The sequence below is a fragment of the Mandrillus leucophaeus genome, unplaced genomic scaffold (genome assembly GCF_000951045.1).
Source record: "Mandrillus leucophaeus isolate KB7577 unplaced genomic scaffold, Mleu.le_1.0 Scaffold312, whole genome shotgun sequence".
NCBI classification, from domain to species: domain Eukaryota; kingdom Metazoa; phylum Chordata; class Mammalia; order Primates; family Cercopithecidae; genus Mandrillus; species Mandrillus leucophaeus.
In genome coordinates this window covers 264,087-273,295 of record NW_012103277.1, presented here as the reverse complement: position 1 = coordinate 273,295, position 9,209 = coordinate 264,087, and the positions used below count along the sequence as shown (strand labels likewise).

Below are 9,209 nucleotides of genomic sequence, written 5' to 3'. Positions count from 1 at the left end.
CACATGCAACAAAGTAATATATCTTTACATAATGTCTACATCTCTACTTTAATTTAAACCATAAAGGCTCAAAAATGCTAAATTACAAAATAGAGAAACGTGTGTTAAACACAGATTAATATAATTTAAATAATATTATATATGATAAAATTTTGTAAAACTTAACCATGAAGATGGATAGATGAGAAAGATAGAAACCTAGAATACTATACTAGAAAATCTGGAAACATAGTAGAGACGAGTTCAATCATTTGATTCTGTATAAGAGGTCATCAAACTACAAACCACAGAGCTAATCAGGCCACTGATTCATTTAGGTAAACAAAGTTTTATTAGAATAAAATGACATCCTTTCATTTTACTTATTGTCTACGGCTACTTATGCACTACAATGGCAAATATTGGTACTTGTGACAGAGATCACACAGCACATACATTCTAAAATACTTAATAGTTCGCCCTTCACAGAAAGGTTTTGAGAGCTACTGCTCTAGGAAATCTCAGGTTCAATGTCAATCATGAATCTTTGCAAAGCGTAGCCATGTTTGAAATCCTTTCCAATGACAATAATTGTTACTGCCTCTAGACAGAAGAGTTCAATTATTTTAAGGTTTCATTATTAGCAATGGTTCATTTAATTAAGCCATAGTTGTTACTTCAAGTATAATTAATTAGTGAAGGTATATTGCTTTTATGGGATATAATTGATAGGAAAATAGGTTACTGCTCTCTAGCATAGTTATAATTTAAATGCTGTGGCTTTATAGAATTTAAAGGTAGAGTCTATTTATTATTAATTATGCCTCCCATCATCTAGCTCATATGAGGTAGCTCTGGAATAGCACATTATTTATGTTTGCTTATAATTTATTTTAGATATAATGGTTGGTTAGAAGGAGTTCATGGTGCAGAAGGTAGAAGTCACAAAAACATTCCTGATTGTGATGGAGAACATGAATCCCTGTATTTATTCATTTAATAAATTATGTTGTCATTTAAGCAAATAAAAACAGTTTTTACTCTGAGAATTGATATAAAAATATGTTATATAATTAATCATATCCTTCTGAATAAAATGGATGAAAGCATAGTTTGCATTATAAGCATTAATTCATTAAAATTTACCCTGAACACTGTTATTCGGTTTTATTAGCAAGAAATATAGCACTCAGAATGGCATTAAATACATGTGAAGAACTCTAGATCATAAAGAACCTAAAATACAGAATTTTCAGCATTATTATGATTTATTTAATTGCACATTCAGGTTTATTTGTTATTGAAACTTAGTCACTTGATTTTGGGAGTTTTCCATAGCTTCTGTGTTTGCACAAGTTTGTTTATGGTAAAGTGCAAAGTATTTTAGTAAAAGGGATTTGAGCCACAGATGACAAATAATTACAGGAACACGTAACATAAACTACATTTGGACTTTAAAGCAGGTTTAGATTATATTACTTTTGTTATTAATCTTTGTTTCCAAAAGGGAATGATGGGTTATAGATATATGCCCAAATATTTAGGTGAAACACTACAAAAAAAAAGTGAAGATACCTTTTATCTGAGGGCCAAAGTAGAAAGTAGCACTCTTAAAATATACTCTGTTTTGTGTAATAAGTGAATGGAATCTTTGAACAATTTTTTGCTGGGTTTAATTGTTTAGGAAACTTTTCTAATTGGCAATTACTTCACAGAAAACTTGATCCAGACCTATATGTGGAACTTCCCTTTATATTAACTTGCTGAAATTATTAAAGTTAAAAGCCTGTTTTTCCAGGTTAGTATTCTCAAGACCTACAAAGAACAGTCACTCTGAAGCAATCAGTTGATTACCCTCATGATGCCTGCATATGTTTATTTCATGTCAGACACACCTGAGGTCTGTAATTTAATACATAAACAGTGCGACCATGGAAGAAACGAAGTTGGCTTGCGGTGTTCCTATGGCAGCATCAACACTGCTTCAAGTGCACCATGAGCATGAGCACTGCCAAGAAAATATATTGGCTCTCAACTCTCAGAATACTGCCATGCCTAGAACTTTAGGCCTTGCCAGTCACTGGACGGTAAGAGACGGTAACACATCACAGCAGATATTGTTTCCTTAGGCAATTGAATTACATCAGAAAAACTAAGCTGAGAGATAACAAAACAATTTTGAAATGTCAGGAGACTAAATCAATTCATTCATAAGTTACTAATTTCACATGTCCATGGTGTTGCTTATGATTCTACTCATGGGTCATTGTCACCTTTATACCAGGATCTAGGGGACAAAGCAGCGACTCCAGAACATTGAAACTCACTGTAGTCAAAGAAAAGAGAATGTTGTCAGGCACACTCTGAAATTTTGCCTCTAGAAGGAAACAGACACTTTAGTCTACTAACATTTCAATAAGCAAAAGGAAATCACATGCTATAAGTGAATTCAGCAGGGCAGTGAGCTATATCCTACCATGTGTATGAAGAACCCAAAATATACGTAAGCAATCCTAATGTTTATCACCTTATATTTATCCATGCATGCTATTGTGGTCACTTTCACTGTAAAAGTAGTCATTGCAGAATCATCACTAGGATCTCACTGTATTAGGGTAATTAATACTAGTTTCTGAATCAAACTGCAATTATCAGTGACTTAACACAATTTGTTTTTTCTTCTCATTCATATCACAGTTCATTAGAGGATTAACTTTCTGAAATTCCTTAAAAGTTTTCACTAAATTCTCTGCATTTAGTATAAAGAGGAGTATGAGAAGCATCGCATGAGGTATCTTATAGCTCGGTCTAAAAGTGGCAAATATAACTTCTACCTACATTTCATTCACAAGTGAAATGGTCTCATCCTACCTGCAATTGAGGCTGAAAAATGCAGCATTTCCGTATGGTCTGAAGAAGGAAATAATGTTATCATCTCACCAATCTCTGTCAAGGTCAGTCCTTCTGATGCCAAAGCATCCACTTTAATATTCCTCCCATTGTAAAACACACCGACTTCTCCTCTCAAAATGAAAAAATGCAGAGTTCTTTCAAGGTCTGGCATCCAGCTGAAAATTTAGTATCTCTGGCCACTCATAATTCTCCCTGTGAAGTCCAGACAAGGTCCTCATTTCTCAGTAAAATCTAAACTTAAAAGACTAAATATGTGTCCTGTGTACAAATATGCAATGGTGAAGTGGGAACAAGGTGGCAGCAATAAATACATCTCTATCACCACAGTCATTTGTTCTTGACTATTTGCAAATGATTTCAGGAAGACATGGTGAAGCATCCTTCACTGTGAGTGGCAGAAATCCTCTGATTAAGACCTTATTCTCCTCTCTGAGAGGAATTATCTTATCCCATGTGCACTGCAATCTCATTTCCTACCCTCTGGAGAAGTACATAAACTTTTCCTACATAAATAATGGCCACATTTTTGTATTGATACATTGTAAGTTCTAAGACGTGTATTTTTTTTTTTAAAGAGGAATTAAAATAGAAAAGCATATATCTAAAAGATGTTCCTCAGGATATATCTGCATATATTTTCTACTCTTGTCATTTTAAATAAAAATACAGTGGTCCCTTGATATCCTCAAGAGATTGGTTCCAGGACTCCAGAGGATACCAAAATCAGCACATATTCAAGTAACCTTGTGGAACCAGAGTATACAAAAAGTCAGTCCTCCATATCTGCGGGTTTTTCATCCTGTGAATACTGTATTTTGATCCACATTTCAATGCAGATGCAGATTTTTTTAATTAAAAACATTTCTATATAAGGAGATGCACACAGCTTAAGCTCATGTTCAAGTATCAACCACACTGATTTTTTAAATTTCTGTCCAATATAATTTAAATAACATAATTATGTGAACTGCATGTCATTAATTACATATACTAAGAGGTGGCATAACGATGTGTTTAAATTCCAAGAAATTATCGCTAGCTAATTTAATTCTCATCTCTTCTCTGCCACAGACAAGCTGTAAAGTCTTGAGCAAAATCACGAGTATCTGTCCCTAACTTACTCATCTTAAGAAGGACCCAGTAAGTAGCAATTATCTTTCAGTGTTCTTATGAAGAGTAAATAACCTATGCATATCAATGCTTAGAACAGAGACTACCATGCGGTATTGCGTCTGGAGTTGGTTCCTGCCGGTGGATTTGTAGTCTCGCTGACTTCAAGAATGGAGCCACAGACCTTCGCGGTGAGTGTTACAGATCTTAAAGATCGCATGGAGCCGAAGAGTGAGCAATAGCAACGTTTGTTGTGAGAGCAAAAGGACACAGCTCCCACAGCATGGAAGGGGACCTGAGCAGGTTGCTGCTGCTGACTGGGGGTGGCCAGCTTTTATTCCCTTATTGGCCCTGCCCATGTTCTGTTTTTGTCCTATCAGAGTGCCCTTTTTTTCAATCATTCCTGTGAGTGGCTACTTTTAAGATCCTGCTGATTGGTGTGTTTTACAGAGTGCCAGTTGGTGCATTTTACAATCCTCTGGCTAGCTACAGAGCGCTGATTGGTGTGTTTTATAATCCTCTTGCTAGAGAAAAAAGTTATCCAAGTCCCTGCTCCTCCTAGGAAGTCAAGCTGGCTTCACCTCTCAGTATATTCTGAATAAGTTTGCCTATTAAATATGTGATATGAATTAATCAAGCACAGAAAAAGTTACTAGTGACAAGGAAAAGGAGAAAATATGTGTTCAATATTATTTTGCAAACAATTTACAAATATGCCTCACCTGTGAGTTTCTTCTTAGTACCTCAGAAACTATAACACCATGGAAAATTTTGGATAGTTTAGGGAAGTGCTTTATTTGATAATGTGAAAAATAAGGTGATTGTGATAAAGCAACTTGGGAAAAAAGAAATGACATGAATCTTGAGGACACGTACTCTGAGAACTTTCATGTCTAGAAAAGAGCAAGCTAAAAATCTGGAAGCGTATTTGTTGAGAGGCAAGTTTCAATTGGTCTCATGTATTTCTGTGCATCTTACAAAGAGAGAGGCACTGGCTTCACATTTACTACAGGTTTTCCTTTTTAAAGATCTTTATATAGTGGATAGCCCTGGAAGATCAGGATATTGTTTATTTATGGATGAGAGAACAGATTTGCTTATTTTCAAGTAAAACGAAGATAGTGTTTTCCTCCACAGAAAACATCAGACAGGTATGCTTACTGCTCATTTATTAAAGATTTGTGTTGCCTTTACTTGGAGTTCTTCATCTGTGACACAAACTGTGTGTAGCATCAAGTTGAACTTCTTGGCATCATCTCCGGTAAACTTGAGGGAAAATAGGAACCAGAGCAAACGTGAAGCTCGTGCAACTCTGTGCTGTGCTGCAAATAATGGAAGTCTTTCTGTCTCTGACCAAAGAGTTACGAGTCTTCTGCCAACATCCATAAAACTGAAGCAGGCTAACGTGTAAGCTTAGATCCTTCACAGTTCTTGACAATAGTCCCTTAAAACTGTCTGCAGATGCACATTCCTTGGAAAAATTTTATGCATCCTTTTAAGAATAATTAATGTTCTAGTTAATGACAACTGTATGACAGGATAGATCACTTCAAGCTTCTTCCCAGATTACTATAACTTTTAGGGAAATAATGTATATGCCATTTTTTCTAAGGTTATCTAGCCATTTTCAGTATGGAAAACAATATTATGTAAGATAAACTGAGCACATTTTTCACTTCGTTTTTGTTTTTCAAAACAATTTTATTGCTTTTGTTAATGCCTCAGTCATCAATACTGCTTGGCATAAGAGCCAAGTTTGAAGAATTATCATGTTGCAAATGTATTTTGCTCATTTATTTCAAATTAGTAGACAGAATTGAGAGGTGGAAAATTATAGAAAAATCTCAGTTGATCATACTTGGAATTTGGTTATGTAATATGGGGAATACAAAGGTTGATATACTAGTGATAATATTCACTCTTGGAACCATTAGATGCTATCATGACATTAGCACAGAAGACAAATTCATAATGTTGCAGTGAGGTAAGGAAATAAAACATGTAAGTCTTTGAAAACCACACTATGTGAGCCCTTGCAGGCTGAAAATCAGACGCTAAAGTATTTTTTTGTTCCTTTTGGAGAATAAGAGAAGCGTGCTCCTCAATGTCTTGTTGAGAAAAATATATAGTTTGATACACTTGTCAATATTGCTAACTCAAAAATGATGAGTATAAGGAGTGACCCTTATTGTAGTCTTATATTTCCCTCCAGCAATTAACAGAGTTGGTGGGGCTATTTTTATCCATGAGTTCACCCCGGGTCCCAGGTGATTTTCATCTTGTTTCTCTTCATAATCCTATCTTAGTGTTTCCTTCTCATGGCTAAGTTCAGCAATACTTCTGCATTCCAGCCAGGGGAAATGCGTAAGAAGAGATGAAAAACAATCAGCTTTGTCTTTATGGAGATTAACTTAAATTTATGCTCATAATAAAATTCATGTTATACTTCATCAAAATTAATCACTGGTAAGACTATAGAAGGTAATCTCTTGCTTGTGGTCATATGTGCTTAGGATTCTACTACTAAACAAAATGAAAGACTGCATTATAAAGACAATTAGTGGTCTCTAGTACAAATAAATTACCAGGTAATTTCCAATTCTCAATATTGAAAAAAAAAAAAAAGTTTATTTCCTACTGCACTATCAAATTGGAAAGGTCAATACAGGTATTCAATAATAGTAAAAATATGAATAACAATCATATGTATCACAATAGAATCATTTTAAAAGATGTATATTTAAAACATGATTTTGCATTATATTTCCCCTGGCAGAAAATAATAAATTGGAGAAAAATCACATTTGATTGTTGTCAGTTACATGGATGTTTAAAATTTGTACCACTGAACACTTTTTAAAGATAAACTAATTGATGCCTATGGAAGATAAATCAATCTTTAGTTATTTTGGTAAATTTATTTTACAGTTTCATTCCTTTTCAACTTAAGCTAGGTAAGAGGTACTATATTCTCTCCTGATGTAAATGTTTATGATCATTGAAACTCCATCTGGAGAAAATAAGGACACTTTTAATTTAAATCACATTTGAAGAAGGTAATGTATAAATTTATTCAAAACTGTTTTTTAAGTGAAAATGGGAAGGTCCTATTTAAAAAGAAAAAAGAAATACTTTGCAATGACCTTTCTATAATGTTAGCAAATTTATTATGATCTGTTATGAATGACTGTTTTGCCTTCCGTGTTTCTACTGTCTCAACTCCCTAAGTACTAATTCAACTGAAAAGTAGCTTCAGGTATGGGTCCAATTTAATTTCCCTCTACAAGATCTGCAGTGCCATTAATTAGAATCATATAATCTTAGAGTCAAAAGGGTCCTTAGAGATTGTCTAATCCTATTCTATTAATGCATGAGGAAATGGGTGTAGCAATCTGTCTAAGGTTGCACAAATTCAAAAACACATAGAAATTTTTCATAATCAAATTAAATTAAAAGTATATAAAACAATTAATGTTACTAATTTATTTATGTATAAGAAAATATTAAATACCATTTTTATATGAAGTGGTTTTGATAATTTTAATGAGTTTATAACAATGCTTCTAAATATTTCAAAATTTTAGTTTATCAACCAAATATAATAATAGTACACACTTTTAAAAGTGACAAAGTCTTCTACAGTAAAAATTACTAATTATAGGAAAGGGAAAATCATAGATATATAGGGTTGTATCAAACTCTTAAAATGTACACGTGGAAATTTAAAAATATACTCTTGCTAAGGGGATGTTGATGTCATTCCATAACGGGATTGACATGTAATTAAAACAAACAGCAAAAATTACGAATTTATAAATAAAATTTTAAATGCCTGAATTTATTATTTATAATGAATATTGGAATTTATTTAGTGAGATAAAAGGTTAAGAAATTCTTGAATATAATTATACTACTTTTATAATAAAATGCATCCAAGCTAAAATCTCACTTCTGTTGTTAACTGCTTTGATGGTTCTAGACTCATTTTCCTATTTTTGGTGAGTCAGAAGAAGAATGATGCACATGACTCAAAATCAGGTTATTTTCATGGCTAAGGTTTATTATAGCAAAAACTACAGAGCAAAACCAGCAGTATTCATATTTTTAATGAATAGTTAAACTAATGATATCTTGTTATTCCCATGCTTTGTCTATCATACCTACACATAAATATAAGCACATTGAAGTTCTGTAAGTTCTGCTTCCAAACATAGCTTACATATGAATGCCGTAATCATTCAACATGCATACATTAGCCTTGAATTTTGAAGATTAAAAATTGTTTGTAAAACTATCTAGAACAAATGTATCATGATTACAGCCACTATTAGATTTCAAAAGGGTTCATCAGAAAGCTCTGAGGTATATAACGGGGAAAGAATATTTTGACTACCACTTTAACAGGTCTGCTATTTAATATTAGTCTCTTTTTAATTGATGTTTCATGGACATCCAGAATACTAGCTATAAAATCATATGTGTTGCATAATGCAAGCAAAACAAAAGCACCTATAAACATTACAGAAGACTATACATATATGTATATCATTGCCATAAAATACATATATAATATACGTATATACACACATAATTGTTTTCAAAACAATGATATTATTACTTACAAAAGTATGAAAATTTAGGGAGATGGCTAAATAAGTTATGGCTTGTTCATAAGTTGTAAGCCTATTCATTATAAAATATCACTGAGGATCAACTTTCATTTGTTTCGCAACAAATTATTGAGCATCTACTATGTATATTCTAGGCCCATTTCTAGGGACTGGGGAAAAAGCAGTGAAAATAACATTCGGAAGGTCTTGGCTTCATAGAGCTGTTGTTCCAGTGCTGGGAGAAAAACAATAATTAATACCACAAAATATCATGTGTTGTATGCCAGATGGTTTAAGTTCTATTCTAAAAAAAATATGGCAAAGAAGAGGAATAGAGAGTTCTGGGCACAAGAGGTGCTGGATGCTGAACAAGATGGCTGCTGAAAGCCTCACGGGGTGGTATAATTCGACTACAATGAATGGTTATAAGAGACAGAGACAAGAGCATAATTGAGAGAACACATTTTCAGGGAGCAGAAATAGCACATGAGGCCTTGGGGTATGAATGCACCCGTGACGTTCCACGGAGGATGCCAATGTGATAGAGCGGAGGAGATGAGGTTGCACTCCATGGGGAGATGGTCACATAAAGCTTCT

At 33.6% G+C, this 9,209-nt stretch overlaps 1 long non-coding RNA gene across 1 annotated transcript; it reads left to right on the top strand.

Annotated features, from left to right (window-relative positions):
- Positions 1-2,822: 2,822 nt before the first annotated feature.
- Positions 2,823-6,919, top strand: LOC105544890. Its single transcript, XR_001006836.1, has 3 exons — positions 2,823-2,933; positions 3,964-4,032; positions 5,140-6,919. It is a non-coding gene; the product is annotated as an uncharacterized LOC105544890 (long non-coding RNA).
- The last annotated feature ends 2,290 nt before the right edge of the window (positions 6,920-9,209 follow it).